Source organism: Phodopus roborovskii, unplaced genomic scaffold (genome assembly GCF_943737965.1).
Source record: "Phodopus roborovskii unplaced genomic scaffold, PHOROB, whole genome shotgun sequence".
In the NCBI taxonomy this organism is placed as follows: domain Eukaryota; kingdom Metazoa; phylum Chordata; class Mammalia; order Rodentia; family Cricetidae; genus Phodopus; species Phodopus roborovskii.
This window is the reverse complement of record NW_026126443.1, coordinates 3,532,149-3,550,517: the sequence shown is the minus strand read 5'-3', so window position 1 is coordinate 3,550,517 and position 18,369 is coordinate 3,532,149.

Sequence of the window (18,369 nt, the reverse complement as noted above, 5' to 3'; positions counted from 1 at the left end):
GTCAGGAATGGTGATGCCTCCTGAAGTTCTTTTATTGTATAGGGTTGTTTGGGCTATCCTGGTTCTTTTGTTTTGCGATATAAAGTTGATTATTATCCTTTCAAGGTCGGTGAAGAATTGTGGTGGGATTTTAATGGGGATTGCATTGAATCTGTAACTTCAAGCAAAATATTGAAGAGATATGGATAGAGTGGGCAATCTTGTGTTGTTCCTGATTTTAGAGAAATTGCCTTAAACTTCTACCCATTCAGTTTGATATTGGATGTTGGTTTGCTGCATATTGCTCTTACTTAGTTTAGGATTGTTTCTCTTATCCCTGATCTCCAAGACCTTTATCATGAAAGGGTGTTGAATTTTGTTGAAGGCTTTTTCAGAATCTAGGGAGTTGATCATTTGGTTTTTCTGTTTCAGTTTGCTTATATGGTGGATCCAGTTAAGAGATTTTTGTATGTTAAACCATCCCTGAAATGCAGGGATGAAGCATACTTGGTCATGGTGGATGATTTCTCTGATGTATTCTTGGATTCAGTTTGCTAGTATTTTATTGAGTATTTTTGCATTGATGTTCATCAGTGATACTGGTCTATAGTTTTCTTTCTTAGTTGTGTCTTTGTGAGGCTTGGGTACCTATGTTATTGTGGCCTCATAAAAAGAGTTTGGCAATGAATCTTCTGTTTCTATTGTGTGGAACAAGTTTAGGAGTATTGGTATTAGTTCTTCCTTGAATGTCTGGTAGAATTTTGCACTGAAGCCATCTGGCCCTGGGCTTTTTTGTTTGGAAGGCTTTCGATGACTGCTTCTATTTCATTGCGGGTTATAGATCTATTGAAGTTGTTTGTCCTTGATTTAATTTTGGTAAGTGACAGTTATCCAGAAATTTGTCCATTTCCTTTGAATTTTCAATTTTTGTGGAATACAGATTTTCAAATTATGACCTGGATATTGTCTATATTTCCTCTGTGTCCATTGTTGTATTCCCCTTTTTGTTTCCTATTTTTGTAATTTGCATGTTCTCTCTCTGCTTTTTTCATTAGTTTGGATAAAGGTTTGTCTATCTTGTAAACTGATAAGCTTGTATGTATTTGCAGTCTTCTAATTGCAGATAACCAATTTGGCCATCAACATTTGTTGAAGATGTTGTCTTTTTTTTCAAATGTGTATTTCTGGCTCCTATCAAAAATCAGGTGTCTGGCCTTCCTGCCAGGAAATCCCCCAGAGTGATCCGGAGGCAAAACAATAGAGCCAGCATGGGGCACCAATCCTTCCCTGCCCTTTCAACCACCTGTGGAGAAGTGAGTACCAGGGGCTCCCACAGCCCCCACCTCCCTCTCTCTAAGTCCCCTGACTCAATTCTGAATATCTATGCCCCAAATACAAAGGCACCACATTGGAAAAAAGAAACAGTATTAAACTCAAATATCACATAATACCTCACATTTATAGTGGGAGACTACAACACCTACTGTCATGACTAGTCAGGACCACCAGACAGAAACTTAACAAAAAAAAAACAAAGGAACTAACAGAAGTTATGACCCAATTGAGTTTAACAGACATCTATAGAACATTCCATGCAAACACAAAAGAACACATCTTCTCAGCACCATGTGGAAACTTCTCTTAAATCAACCACATACTCAGTAACATAGCAAACCTCAACACATATAAAAAAATTGGAGAAACCACCTGTGTGTTATCAGACTACGATGCTTTATAGTTAGAATTCAACAACAAAAATTGCAGAAACCCAGCAAACTCATGGAAACCAAACAATGTGCAATTGCACCATTCCTGGGAAGAAATAAAAAAATAAATTAAAGACTTCCTAGAACTCAATGAGAATAAAGACACAACATATCCAAACTTACGATACACTTTGAAAGGAGTACTAGAGGAAATTTCATAGCACTGAGTGCCCACATGATGAAGATAGAGGATTGTCACATCAGAGAACTAACAGAACAACTGAAAGCTCTAGAACAAAAAGAAGCAAACTTGGCCCAGAGGAGTAGACACCAGTAAATAATCAAATTGAGGGCTGAAATTCATGAAGTAAAAACTAGGAAAACAATACAAAGAATACGTGAAACAAAGAGTTGGTTCTTCAAGAAAATCAACAAGATAGACAAGCCTTTATCCAAACTAACCCAAAAGCAGAGAGAGAACATGCAAATAAATAATATCAGAAATGAAAAGGGGGACAACAGACAATAAGGAAATCCAGAGAATTATCAGGTCATATTTTGAAAACCTTTGAATTCCAAAATTTGAAAATTCAAAGGAAATTAAACAAACAATTTTCTGGATAGATATCACTTACCAAAATTAAATAAAGAGCAGATTAGTAATTTAAATAGACCTATAAACCTTCATGAAATAGAGGCAGTCATTAAAAGTTTCCCAACCAAAAAGGCCCAGGGTCAAATGGCTTCAGTGCAGAATTCTACCAGAAATTCAATGAGGACCTAATAATACTACTCCTCAAATTGTTTCACACAATAGAAGCAGAAGAGTCACTGCTGAACCCTTTTTAAGATGCTACAATTACCGTGGTACCCAAGCCACACAAAACACAACTAAGAAAGAAAACTACAAACCAATATCCTTCATAAACATTGGTGCAAAAATACTCAATAAAACACTGGCAAATCAATTCTAAGAACACATCAGAGAAATCATCCATCATAACCAAGTAGGCTTCATCCCAGGGATGCAAGGGTGGTTCAATATGAGAAAATCTATCAATGTAATCCATCATATAAACAAACTGAAAAAGAAAAATTGTACAATCATCTCTCTAGATGCTAAAAAGGATATGACAAAATCCAACACCCCTTCATAATAAAGGTCTTGGGGTACTAACCAAACAAGTAAAAGACTTATATAGCAAGAACTTTGCATCTTTAAAGGAAGAAATTAGATACCAGAAAATTGAAAGATCTTCATGCTTTTGGATAGATAGGATCAACAAAGTAAAAATGGCAATCTTGCCAAAAGCAATCTACAGATTCAATGCAATACCCATAAAAATCCCAGCACAATTATTCACAGACTTTGAAAAGATAATACTCAACCTTATATGGAAAAACAAAAGACCTAGGATTGCCAAAACAACCCTGTACAATAAAGGAAATTTCAGAGACATCACCATCCCTGACTTTATGCACTACTATAGAGCTACAGTCCTGAAAATAGCTTGGTATTGGCCCAAAAAAAAGACAGAACAATTGAATCGAATTGACAACCCTGATACTAATTTACATATCCACAAACACCTGATTTTTGACAAAGCAGCTAAAATTATACAATGAAATAAAGAAAGCCTCTTTAACATATGGTGCTGGCATAATTGGATGCTGACCTGTTTGAACTCTGAAATTTTTCATTTCTAGAGTTCTTGCAGTTTATATTTCTTTATTCTTGAACAGTTTTATTCATTTCTTACAAGTGTCTCCACCAAGCCTTTCTTGGCTTTCTCTAAGGTATTTATTCATTTCTCACAATTGTTTGTATTTTCTTGGATTTATTTAAGGGATTTATTATTTTCCTCTTTATGAATCTCTATCATCTTCATATAGGAGATTTAAAGGTCTTTAACTTGTGCTGCAATTGTGTTGAAATATTCAGTGCTTGATTTGGTAGGTTAGTTGAGCTCTAGTGTAGACAAATTGTCCTGGTTGTAACTGACTATTATTTCATGTTGGCATATAGACATCTGGTTTTGGGGTCATTATAGGTCTCTGTGATGATTTCTGGTAGATCAGGAGGGTGTGGTCTATAGGATCCACAGGAGTCTTGAACAGGGGATATAAGGTGGCAGCTGGTGTTCAGTTCCGTTTGGGATGAGCCTGAGGGGCTGGGTCTGCTGAGGGAACATAGAGAATAGAAAATCCTATGTGGTCTAAAATAAGTTCTTATTCAGTTTTAAATTTCAGTGCCATGTTATAAAGACGATCCAAGCAGCTTTGACAGTATAATGCCTTAAACATGATCTATCTACAATCTTTTCAATAAGGAGGCCCACTGGTAAGTGCTCATTTAGTAGTGAAAGAGTGAGCAATTACTGAACTTACATATGAACAACACAAGTACCATTCAAGTGTCATGATTTTCCCATTCTTTTAACATTATATATCTTGAAAAGTTAAGGAAAATTATATTCAGGGAAATTAAGCCCAGGGATGCCATTGGGAATTTCCAGTCTCCTTCCCTGGGTGTTGGGACTACTGGTTGGTGGAATGCATACCAGCTTTTACTTGAGAAATGTGAATCCAGACTCCTGTCCACAAACTTGGATATCAACTGCTTTATCCACCAAGGCATCTCACTAACAGCCACAGGAAAGTTATTTAAACTCTTCATGGATCAAACATTTTGGGAAAAGAGGCAACTTGTAATGTAGCATATTATAAATATCCCCATTTGCTTTTAGTATAATTGAGTTTTAACAGTGCAGTGAAAAAGGAAATTTGTTTAAGACTGTATTTTCTTATATGCATATAAAATACAAAATTAATTCTCATTTAAATCAAAAGTCTCACAAAAAGATACGCGTTGCTTTTTAATTTAACACTTAGGAGCCTTGCATTGTAATATAAACATTGATTCGATGGATGGCCTGGAAGCGGTTTTGAGGAAGTCATCCACTCTCCTCTACTGTAAAGTGTAAAAACACATTGACGATTAACTACATAAAAGCTAGACATATCATTCAGTGATCTAGAAACTCAGTGTTAAGAAATAGTAATGCCTCTGAGATTATTAGATTAAACACATATTTTACCATGTGACAGTAATTCCCCATCGTCCTCTCTTCTATTTTCTTGGGATAATATAAGCATTGCTTACAGTACACACACTTCACTGTCAGCTACATTGATGCACTTGGAGCTCAGTCCAAAAAGAATAACCTTGGTTTGAAGTTGTAGGACAGGATGAATACTTTAAACCAAACACAATAGTAGCTTAATACCAAATCATGCAATAGTACTTAGTAGGTTGGGGAATTTGCAAACAGTGTGAAATAATTTACAAAAAAAAAAAAATTCCACGAAAGAATTATTCAAGTCTCCACTCTAGCTAAGTAGCAAGTCTCTGGGTAGTGATATATACAGTCTGAGACACAAATGGGAGGTCTAGCCCAATAATAAAAAAATATGGATGTGTTCAGCATGTAGATATAAACTAAAGTTATTGTCATTAGTTAGATAAATAATGACTAAAAGTGTTATAAAAGGGCATAAGTTGGGTTTGATGCAGCAATCTCCTGAAGGTCAATGAGAAGGAATTGTGATCAAGGTAATAATAAAACCAACAGACTTTAGTATCTTAGAGGATGGGGGTGGGGACTTTGACAAGACAGGGAAAATAAAGCAGCATGAAGACAATTTGAGATGAAGACAGAAGTGAATTTGCACAGGAAAAGTGTGGGCACTGGCATTTATGGAGGCAGGATGATATGGGTTTTCTGAGGGTTGTAAAATGGGGAGAGTAGTGTGAGTCTGGCATCCCTGGTCTTTCAGGAGAGATAAAAGGAGTCATAGGAAAAAATGATGTAAGCTAAAGAAACTCTAAAACAACTCAATAAACAAAAACAACCCAAGAATTAGACTGGATAAAAAATAAGAATAACCCTGGAATTACAGAAAGAAGTTACTAAAGAAATAGAGAGTTGTGCTGTAAATGTAGAAAACCCTGTTTACTGACAAATGTATGAAAGCCTTGAGATAATATTATTTTGTCAGTCAACCAATTATTCTGGCCTTGGAAACCTGAAGCAGAGACTGTTCTCCACTGCCTGACTTATTGTTTTTTAATACTTGTAGATTCAAGGAAGAAATGTTTATTCATTACTTGCTGTTTGCTATTATGCTAATATTTGCATATATTTTCTTCTGTTTTATGATCACTTTGTGTTTTGAGTGTTATAAAAAAATAAAAACACAATAGAAGTTTGCCTCTTTTGTGTGTATAGTTTACTAATAATTAGATACTGGTTAACCAAAAAAGACTAGAAACATATTTCTGTAATTTTAAAAATAAACTTAAATAAGCCAGACTTGGTAGAAATTATCTGCAATCACTACAACTGAGAATCAAAAGAAGGGAGACCTCTTTAAGTTTGAGGGCAACCTGTTCTATAAAGTGATGTCCAGGGCAACAAAGGCTATATAGTGAGACCCTGTCTCAAAGCAAAAACAAAAGTTAAATGGATTGAATTACATGAACTTGATATTACAAAATAATTCTAACATTTAAGCACTATATAGGTAACATTTATACATAATGATAAATCAGCTGATTTTGCATTCCTAAAGAAAACTCAAGTGGAACAACAGCATCCTTTCATGGAAAACTTCAAATGATGGCATAATAACTACATGACATTGCTGACACTCCTTCCCTTTAATGTCAGTTACAAAGGAATCCATCTATTTTAACCAGGGAGAATAAGAACACAAATGAGAACTATTGTTTCAATAACTATGTACCAAGCCATAAAAGATGAAAGGGAAAGAAATCCGCATAGGTCTATGAGCTCATGCCTCCATTAATCAGGCTATAGGGGGCCTTCAACACAGAAAGAACTCTAGCCCCTCATTTGAAAGCATTTCTTTTTCTCAATAGTACCCTCTGGCATTTGTTTCTGTTAAGAAGTTTTCTATCTGTGAAGTCACAAATGTCATTAGCCTCATGGGGTAAAAACTTCATTCTGATTAATGAGGTCATTCAGGACATTATCCTAAGCTCTGATCAGTTAGTAGCCTAGAGAGACTTGCTATGAAAGTTATCTTTGTAGAGGATTTAGAAACTAAAGTAACACTTTAAAAGATTATTATTTACATATTAAGCACACATATATAATAATATGTTTCATGAGTTCTTCTTACAACTATACTTCTATAATTTCCATACCTGCACATCTCCCAATTTTCAATGAAATACAAAGGCTCAATTGTGGAAGCTGAGCTTAGTTTGGTGCCTTAGCCCAGTCACCAAGGAGAAATCTGGCACTAGGAAGTTCCCAGAGATCCACAAGGATGACCCCAACTATGAATCTAAGCAAAAATGGAGAGGCTACCATAAAAGTTCTTCCCCTATAATGAGATTGATGACTACCTTTTATGCCATCATAGAGCCTTCACCCAGTAGATGATGGAAGCAGAAGCAGAGATTCACAGCTGAGCACTGAGCCGAATTCCTGGAATCCATTTGCACAGGGAGAGAGAAGTGATGACCAAAGGGATTAAGAATAGGCTGGAGAAACCCACAGAAAGAGTTGACCTGAACAAAGGGGAGCACATGAACCTCAGACTGACAGCTGGGGAAGCAGCATATAACAGATCCTGGCCCCCTAAATGTGCATGGCAGTTGGGGTGCCTGGGAAGTCTTTGGAACCTCTTGCAATGGAATCAGTATGTATACCTAGTGCACAAATAGGCTTTGAGAGCCCATTCTCCATGGAAAGACACTCTCTCAGCCTAGATACATGGGAGAGGGCCTAGGTCTTATTCTAAATAATGTGACAGATTTTGGTTATCCCCCATGGGAGGTTCACCCTCCATGAGGAGTGAATGGAGAGTGGTACAGGGGATTGGTAGGGGGAATGGGAAGATGGGAGGGAGAGGGAACTGGTATTGGGATGTAAAATAATATTTTTTAATTTTATAAAAATTAATTTAAAAAGGAAGGCTAAATTGTATCATAGAATCCTACAAAAGTTTTAAAATAAAAATATGATTACAATACTTCCAATTTTTCTCTTTTCAACACATCATGTAATAGTAGGTCCTTCTGTCTTATTCATGACTTCTGATCACCTTTTCTTCAATTATTGTTATATACATACGTACATACATACATACATACTTATATATAACTTAAGAAAGAATGGAAACTTAAAAAACATCTCAGTCTTTATAATGTTGCCTGTATTTATATGATTGAATTCAGGGCTGGCCACTTAGGTTGGACAAACAATGAGGTCTATTACCCAGAGAAGACTGTGTTCTTTATTCTCAGCATTCCTTACCTACTTATAGTTCTTTGTCTGAAATTGGGCTCTTGTAAGATCACTACCTTTCTGTTAGCATTTCTGTTGGGATCATCACGACTTGTTTAGGCAGCCATGTTGTTTAGACTTCACAGATATTATAGTTTTAAAGTGTAAGCTGTTCTGGGATAGTCTTTTTTGTACAGTGTGAAGATGTGTCTCTGTGAAGGCATCTTCTGACCTATTTAATAAAAACCTGAACCACTGATAGGTAGGCAGGAGAGGATAGGCATCATTTCTAGGGAGAGATAGGAGCTGGGGGAAGAATCTGAGATGTGGGGAATTTACCAATAACACATGGGAGAAGTCAGATATACAGTATATAGCAGAGGTAACAAGCCACCTGGAAAAATACAGATCAATATAAATGGGATGATTTAATTTAATTTGAGTTTTAAGAGCTTGTTTGGAACAAGCGTAAGCTAAGACCAAACTTTCATACTGAATAAGAAGTCTCTGTGTCATTATTTGGGAGCTGGATATCCAAAGAAAGTCTGACGACAGTAAGTATACTGTTTTTCCTGTAAATTTTTGGTAATCTGAGATAGTAAGTTGAGACAAACATTGTCATCACTTGGATTTTTGTAACAATATATGTTAATTAAGTAGAAAATTTTCTTAGCAAAAATTGATTCTTTTCTCATATAAGAAATCGTGATCACAGTTTCAGCTCTCTTCCCCCTCTTAACCTTTCTTCTTCTTCAAGTCCATACCCCCTTCATTTTACTTCAGAAAAGAGTGGTACTTTAAGAAACAACCCAACATGACAAAACAATATACAATAAAACAAGGCAAAATCCCTTAAGTTAGGGTACAACAATGCAACCCAAACAGGAAAAGAGAACCAAGAGCAGGCAAAGGAGTCTGAGACATATTTTTTCCCACTGTTTGCAGTCTCACAAAAACACCTAATTGAAAGCCATAACATAGACACAGGGGGCATAGTGCAGACCTGTGCAGGCTCTATGCTTGACAGTTTAGTCTCTGTGATTCCTGATTAGTTGATTCATCCCCTCTGACTCCTATATCCCCACACCCTTTGCAAGATTTCTGGAATTGAGGGGAGTGGCTGAATGGAGACCTCCAATATAGTCTCTTTGCATAATATCTGGCTGTGTGTCTGTCCTGCCTCCACCTGCTGCTGCATGAATCCTCTCTGATAATTCAACAAGGCACTGGTCTATGAGTATAGCAGAATATCAGTAGGAATCCTTTCATTACTTTTTTCTTCCTTTCTTCCTTCCTTCCTTCCTTCCTTCCTTCCTTCCTTCCTTTCTTTCTTTTTTTCCTACCAGTCTTGTTTAGTTCTATCCTAAGTCTCTAGACTATCCAGTCCCTGGTTCCTCACCATCCAAACAGTGTAGGTTTAGGACATGGACTCTTTCTCACTGTACGGGCCACAAACATTTATTGACCACTCCCACATGTTCTGAACCACCATTGCTCCAACACTTTTTGCAGTAGGATTAATTGCAGAGTAAGGTTTGTGTGGCTGGGTTGTTGTCCGGGTTTTTCATTCCACAGAATACAGAGTATCTTCCTACATGACAGAGAGTAGAATGTCCAAGCATCAGCCTGGGTTACTTGCAAACGTCCATAGGACCCTCTCAACCAAAATCTCAGCTAAGTGGAAATCAAACTCACAGTATTGATCATTCTTAAATTCTGAAATATTTCAGAGACCATAACATCATTTGATTTTGTGTCCCTTATTTATGATAACTAGAGGTCATGCTTTCATTTTAACAGGTGAAATGTTCTATTCACATTGCCAGTCAAAATAAAATTAGTGACCATAGTCATCATGGCTTAAATATATTTTCACATGCAGTCTATAATTTTCTACTTAATGATTAACATGTGTGTGTGTGTGTATGTGTGTGTGTGTGTGTGTGTGTGTGTGTGTGTGTGTGTGTGTTTCTTGGGGTATGGTAGTATCCATGTATGTTGAAACATGACATCATATAGCTCATGATGGCTTTGAACTTGCTAGGTTGCACAGGATAGTTTTAAAACCCTGGTCCTTCTGTCTCCTCCTGACATGGGCTAGAATAAGGCTATCAATTTATTTCCATGGTTATATAAGCTGTAACAATTTGATAAAAAGAGAAAAGGGGCTTGAAGCCTAAGAGGAATGAGGGAGAATGAACACAATCTACTGTTAAACTATGAGAAATCCATGGTCAAAATAAGTATGTCTTTACTGTTCTCCAGTTATGTGCCTATGATTTAAATCATACTAGATAATATTATTTCCCAAAGAAACTATCATTTCTTCTCATTGCCTCCAATTATTGTTATTATTTTATTTTTCCCTCTGGTTTTTGGGGATCCTGCCACCCAACTCCCAAATAAATACACAATGAGGCTTATCATTTCTTAAAAATGCGCAGCCTTCACTTTACTTTCTAGTTAGCTTTGATCTGGAATTGGATTAATAAAGAAAGGAAGAATGATAAAGCAAGCCTAAAGATAGATAGAATGACAAAAACTAACCCTTTAACCCCTAGTGGCTAACCCTTTTTAATATATCCATAGATTGTGGGGAAGGGTGTGTCCAACTCCCTATTCCATGATGGGATTTGGTCTACCTTGGGCTTGTACAAGCCCTGTGCATGTTGTCAGAGTCACTGTGGTGCTGACCTGCTGTATCCAAAATATGTCTCGTTGTATTCAACCACCATCTCTGGCTCTTACATTCTTTCCACCACTTCTTCAGCAGTGATGCCTACATGTTAGAAGTGTGTGTGTGTGTGTGTGTGTGTGTGTGTGTGTGTGAGAGAGAGAGAGAGAGAGAGAGAGAGAGAGAGAGAGAGAGAGAGAGAGAGAGTTATATTCTGGCCCAGGATTTAAATCCAAATTAGAGAGTGGCTTGTTACTCCCATGATATGTCAATGATAATATACATGAGTGATGGTGACTTAACATCTCAGTTGTAGCTGAGTTCACAGATGGGTATAATTGAGTATAGAAAGGTAGCCACTAGGGATGGAGCTTCCAGACCTTAACAATTTAATTTGATCATGATCTATCACTAGAGTATGTGATACCTTAAGATATAAGATCTAGCTGTCCACTTGTGGAAAAAAGCAACATGACCAAGAACAATGGTATTAGGAGGTCAAGGTCTGTCAGCTCTTGGTGTCCAATAACTCCATAAGAAATTACCTGTTCCTGGCATTGAACTTGTAATCAGTTGCCTTGGTGTCTGATAATTTTGTCATTATAGGATTATAGGGTTTTAAAATTTTAGCTCATTAACATTTTATGTCATTTTATATGTATGTATATAAAAGTGTATGATATTTCAATAGTTGCATATTTCTGTATGTCTTTTTCAAAAGGTTTTTAGTGTTTTGTATCCATCCCCATATTCCTTCCCTTACACTAAATTCTACTTCTCTGACCCAAGTTTAAGCCTTCTTGCTCTATTATTCTCTTTTAAACCCTGCACTAGTACATTATATGTCCCATCTCCTGAATATACTTACTTGTGGCCCTATAGTAAATTCCTGACATCTAATGGTATTTGAAATTAGACACACATATCTGAAAATTCAAGGTTATCCACAGATGATATAATACATTTACAGGTCTGGCTTACCTTTCTGAGATTTTTATTTTCAGCTCTGTTTCCTACAGTAGTGATTTTTCTTTTCCAAATATTTTTATGAACACATGAGAATTTCATACAATATATTTAGACACCATTCACTCTCAAAAACACCCCTTAACTCTGCTCAGGTCCTACACTCCTACACTTTAACTTCAAGTCAATTTTTAATTTTGTCATGTAAGAATTCTTTTATCTTTAACAGTGTGTGTATGTGGTGGGGGGGGGGTAAATGCATGTGACTGTGTTTGTGGTTGTCTTCAGAAGCCAGTAGAGTGAAAGTGCAGTGGTGGAGCTGGATTTTCCTCTGGAAAAGTTTCAGAGGGTAGAAACAAAATGATGTGGGGGGCTAGGAACCAAGCTTCAGTCCTTCACAAAGCGGAAAGTGTAATTAATTGCTAAGCCATCTCTTCAGCACTCACCCCAATTCTATCTTAGTCAACAACCCACCAAATGCAATTTATGCTGTCCATTTATAATTCTTGGTGTGGGACCACCCACTGGAGTACACAGTTGACCTATCAGTGGTCAGACTCTTAAAGAAGACTCAGTCACCCTTCTCCAGAGGTTATCAACTCCCCAGAGCTCTTGAGTTAGTAGAGTGAGCTCAGGAACCTTTCCAACACCATGTTTGAATGTTTACTATATTTCTCTTTCATTTTAAGCTTTGCTTTTATTTCTTCATTTGAAATTAGATATGTAAAGTAAATTTCAGAGAAAATGCAAATTCACCACTAAGTGGTGGAAATTCACCACTAAGGTAATTACATAAAAATATGCTTATGTTATAGGAAACAAAATAGATGCCCAGGTGGAAATAAATTTTATTAAAATCATATTTGATTAGTAGCTTGAACCATTTGAAAGAGGAAGTCATGAAACAATTTTGGTAAATATGATTGAGGGAGAAACACAATATAAATTTTCATGAATACTCATCAGGCATAACAAGAAATTCTGAAGTATAGAAAATATCACAGAAATGCAAGGCATTGGGTTGAAGTCAGAACATTGTACTGATGAGGTTTCAAGGACTTTATGACATAAATAAACTACATGAATCAGAAAAGTATATGATCAGATTCTATATTTAAAATGTGAGTATTTACAAAATTTTTGCATTAAAATAAAAGATAAATTAATGACTGTTTCAAAAGACACAACAACTATTCAGGTTTAGGCACTGAGGTGAGCTTCACCACAGTGATCCTACTGGGATATTTTGATCAGACATTAATGACACTCTGAACAATGGATAGATAGATAGATAGATAGATAGATTTCTGTAGACTGAACAATTCATTCATGAGTACAATGAGTAGAATATCTTCAGAAAAACATACAGAATATAGTGAATGGAATGTCATCAGAAATGCCTGGAAGATGAAAAATCAGAGGAACCAACATAGAGAATTCTTTCATTTTCAATGCCCAAGAACAGATATTGAATGAATAGAGACTGCCTAGAACCTTCTCAAAACTTCTGAAGAAATAAATTTTTAGGTCACTTTTGCCAGTCATTGCTTTTCTTGCTAATTTAAACTCAGCATACAGTATTTCCTGTCTACCATTCTCTGTCTTCTGCATGTCTTACATGTATGCTTCACTCCCTAAATATAGAATGGAGAGCATATTACTTTTGCTCAAGGAGTCCCTTACACAAGTCTATTTAATAATTATATGCAATTAAATGTTTAGAGATAATGAGAGATGTAAGACCTTACTATGTTTAAATTTATTTATTATTATAATTCTCAAAGGATTTCTTCTGGGAGACTTCTTTATTAAGTTTCTTTTCTTTTAGTTTATATTGGAAATGCTCCTTGTACTGGAGTCCTATATTGTTCATAACCTTATTCAAATTCCAAGGAACATAATATTTTATATTGACCTGTCAACAAAAGCTCAAATTCATCACTCTTGATGATGACTTATTTGTCTTGCTGGGTAGAACTTTTATATCATTGAGGACAGGGTTGCCACTCAATGTCACTAAATCTATCACACTGGAGTAGGGCTTTGCTTGTTCTTATATAGTAAACAACAACTATTTATATAGCACCTCCTCTTCCTTGTACAACACACACACATACACACTCACACACACACTATAAAACATAGGAAATCATATATGCCAAAACTCAAAGTTAATTTCAAAGTCACGTCTTGTTTCATAAGATCATTTCAATATTTTAAAGTAATTGTTAATTTGTGTTTTAACATTTTCTTTGGCTTTAAATGAAATTATTATCTGTGGTTTAAAGTACTTCTATAAATTTTACAAATGCAAAGCACATTTTCAATTGTGGAGCAATTCCTAGTGATTGTGGCCTTTCAGCTAGTAACATACAGGGAATGTTGAGTAATATGGAAAATAGCTCCCATTTGATAGGACTGATAGACCCCTTTTAACAGATATCAAAACTGAAATTGAAATAACCATAAATCTGCAGGAGAAATATATTCAACATTTTGTGCAGCCTAAAGGTGATTTCCCCAAACATTTGAAGCTTTCTCTACCTGTGACGAAAGTCAGCATGCAAGAGATGTATGTCTCACACTAGTTCTATGGCACACTTGAAAGGCTAGTAGTGATCATCTTCGTGCAGTCTTCCTCAGCTGCTGTGGAGATAAAAGTCCTGGGCTGACTGCTATGGGCTAACTCTTCTGGACTGTGTCACACTGATAGCCAAGATGATTTTAGTACTACAGGTCTGGGCATGATGTGTTGCATTGGCCTTGACTTTTTTCATCAGAATGTTCAAGACAAAAATTAGAGACTAAAATCAATATATTCCCTTTGTATCCATCGACCTTGTCAACACAGACTGTAATCAGTGAGCTTGTACCCTAACTCATGAGCTTTCACTGTCAGTCTTGTTCACTTGTAACAGCATTGTCATTTTCTAAAAGGAAGGCTAAGCATCAATAAAACTACTAATAATTTTTACGTACTAGAGCTAATCTACACTGTGAATTGGATCGGCTTTATTACACTCAATGACAGATGGGAACCAAAGCCACTAGAGACTGCTGTAAAAACCTCCAGAAAGCAACTGTGTGTCATAACCCATAGGAAGGAGCCTGAATTGTCCTTTTTGTTTTTTTTTTTTTAATGAAAACAAACATTTATAGACAATATTTGGGAATTTGGGCGTCGTTCTTTACAAACTACTTCCTGCTGGTAAGGGGCGTTGTCATGGGGGATTCTAAAAAGATGCAGAAATCCTGGCTATAGTCTGCAAGGCTGCTTTGTCCAGCTGTTTTGAATGTAGGATCACCTGGTACTATGTTTCAGGTGGTCTGGCTTGATCAAACTACATTAGTCTGAAAGGAATCCACATCTTTTCATTTTCTGTGGAAACAAAAAAAAAAAAAAAAAAAAATCCTTTTCCCCAGTAACTTGTCCTTGTACTTAAATTTTGGAGTCAAAGCATTTTTTTTTTTTAATTTACTATTTTCCATGTTGATCCCAGTTCCCTCTTCCACCCTCCCTTCTACCCTCCCTCCCTCCCTTTTACCCTCCCTGCCCTCTCACATGCACCCTAACCACCCTCCCCTCTCACCCCCCACCCCAATTCCATGTGTAGGGGAATGCCATCCAGTTGGAATTATGTAGATCTGACAGGTCATGTATAGTAGGGACTAGGGCTTCTCTCCTGTCCTTAGGTTAAAGCAGTTATCCCTCCATTGGGGATGTGTTCACAAGGTCCTTTTGTGCACCAGGGATACATCCTGGCTCCACTGTCTGATGTCTGAATTGTCCTTTTTATAGTAAACAAGTTTTTTAGTCTTTAACTGTGTGGGTTTGTTGAATGATGATTTTCCTCACACAAAATGGCCTTAAAATTATACAGCAATATTTACAGTAATTTGAGAACTGTACTACTATGGACAATTTTCTTTCCCCATTCATTCCATATACAGGAGGATAGCAGTTTGATTAAAGATAACCTCAGGTTTTCAGAGAAACGTCTTTATTTGGCTCTTCTTTGATTAGGCAGTGACGGAAAAGAACTGTACTCACTGAAAAAGTAGTTCAATTAGTGCCTAGGAGTCTTGGAGGGAATTAAGTGCCCATGTTGATATTCCCTTGGACTAAACAACGTATAGAATAGGACAAGTCCTGAAGTGTGACATATCTCAATGACTCGTGTGACACAATTTCAGCATTGTGGGGTCTAAGGCAGGGGAGTCTTTAAGGGCAGTCAGAGTTAGATAGTCAAACCCCATCTTCAAAAATCACAACAAAGCAATCAACAATGAAAATAGGTGAGCGTCACCTATAGTAATTTGTATGCACTTATTTTAACATATATATAAAACTTCTTCCTCCTTTTATAGTTGTGTCTGCAATTTCAGTTTTCATAAACTTGTAAAATATGTAATCTCATGAGTTGTTGTAGTTAAAGGTTCCTCTAGTAAGACATACAATATTTTCTCAGGATCCCAGGATCTCAGGAACTTATCTGAGACTCTCTGGAGAATGATTATTTGCTCATCAATTCCCTTGGGGCTCAGAGTCTCAGTGACTAAATGGCTGTTTTCAGATTCCTGTCATGAGATTTATCTATCATTACGTTAAGGTGTTGACATCTTCCACCCCTTTAAGATTCATCATGATTTCTCTGTTGCTAATGCTTCCCACAGAACAGTTGCATTTCAACTACACTGGCACTGCTGAAGTCACTGGAGCAATTAAGAACAGACTATAACAAGAAACAGAATGTCATTCACGTTTGAGATACAACAACAACAAAACAGGAAGTACACTGTCTACAACCTGTAGTAGAGCACAGAGGAATAATGTCTCAAACAAGGTACATTTCCATACCTGCAGAGTAATATCCTTGCCCTTATCTTAGGATAAAGGTATCCTTACCTGAGCCCCACAAACAAAGAGAGCATTCTTCTAACTTGGAGGAGTGTCCTATTGCTTACCATTCATTTTCTGATCTTACACAGAATTCTCCTCAAGGATAAGAGGTGACACTCCCAGGGAAATTTAAAAACAAAAAAAATGGCAGAAGGCAACAGTTACAATAAGCTGTGAGGAGAGACAATGCATAAAATCTGTTTTACATTACTGGAGTGATGTAGACATAAAATCCTCAAAGACTTTCCAGTTTCATCCAAATATTTTGCTTCTTTTAAATTCATTCCAGAAGCACTGAAAAATAAATTCTATATCTCTAACATTTTCTTAATGTATTTTTTCACAGATGATTATCAGTTGCTTAAAGAGCCACAAAACGATAGGCTGAAGCCAGTAATTAGGTTCATCATCATGTTTATATTAGGAAAATTTGAAATTACTTCTCTTTATTGTCACAACATTATTCCATCAATGTGTATTTTCTTCTGAAATGAATTCACTGTAAATATTGAGTGCAAGGTCTGAATTAAGGTATATATTAAACAAAACTAGCACCACTTATTAACTGAGCAAAATTTAATAAGTATTATTCAGTGTGTATTAGAGAATCTAATTGGCCATCTAATTTAAATATGTGTAATCAGAATAAAGAGTGATAAATTTAGAAATACAATTGTTAATCAAGTTGTCTCAACAACTTATTTTAAACTATAAACATCAATGCTGTTTAATGTTACACTTTGACTAAAATTAACTCAGAATCTTAGAATATATATACCTCTATGTATGATTGTTTTTTGCAGTTTAGAGGCTCAAACCCCAGGCTTTGTATATGGTCCACGAGTGTTCTTCCATTGAGCTATGCCCCATTTCTATTTGCTTAAATACTTGTAAATTTAAAAAAAAATTAAAAGGTCTCAGTTAGGAGGCTGGGACAGTATAAGGAACCTCTAACAGTGAAACCAGGATGTATCCCTGGTGCACAAAAGGACTTTGGGAGCACATTCCCATGGAGGGATACTCCGTTAACTTAGAAGCAGGAGGGAGGACCTAGTCCTCACTCCAAATGACTTGACAGATTTTGTTGGTCCTTCCTGGAAGGCATCACCCTCCCTGTGGAGTAGGGAGGTGGGATGGGATGGAGGGAAAGAGGGAGGGGGAACTGGGATCAATATATAAAATAAGTAAAAAAATTAAAAGCCATTAAAGCTATGGAAAATTTACAATTAATATACAAAGAATACTTTTTTCTTGAGTTATTTAGACATAAATTGCTGGCCTGATGACTCATCAACCCCAAACAAGGTAGTGTTTTTCTTTGAGCATTGGAGAAAGAGGGAAATGAGGGTGGGGGAGAATATCTTTATGATACAGCAGTAAAATATGGAGATTGCTCAATATTCTGTTTAAATATTACCTCTACAATTTAGATGTTAAGTCTTTCTAGTGTCATTTTAAATCAAAATTATTTTTTTTTATTTTTGCAGAAACCAATCAGTAATTTTACAAATTATCCCTATTAGTGCTTAGCTAATGACTAAGCTGGTAGCATCCATGCCATGTCTTTCTCAGCAATAATATATTAACATGATTTACTATCACCTCATATGTTTTGCCAAGTGATAGTCACTTTCAATTTATCCCAGTACTGATATCCTTACCATTTACTTTAAAATGGTGGTATGCTTCAGCTTTTATTTTATTTTCTGATTTTCTTTTTTGCTTTATGCTTATTAAGGAATTGACATATATATGTTGTTTGAAATTATATACAATTTATTTATAAAATTTAAATATTCCAAGAGCTTTCTTCATGTTAATTGGCTT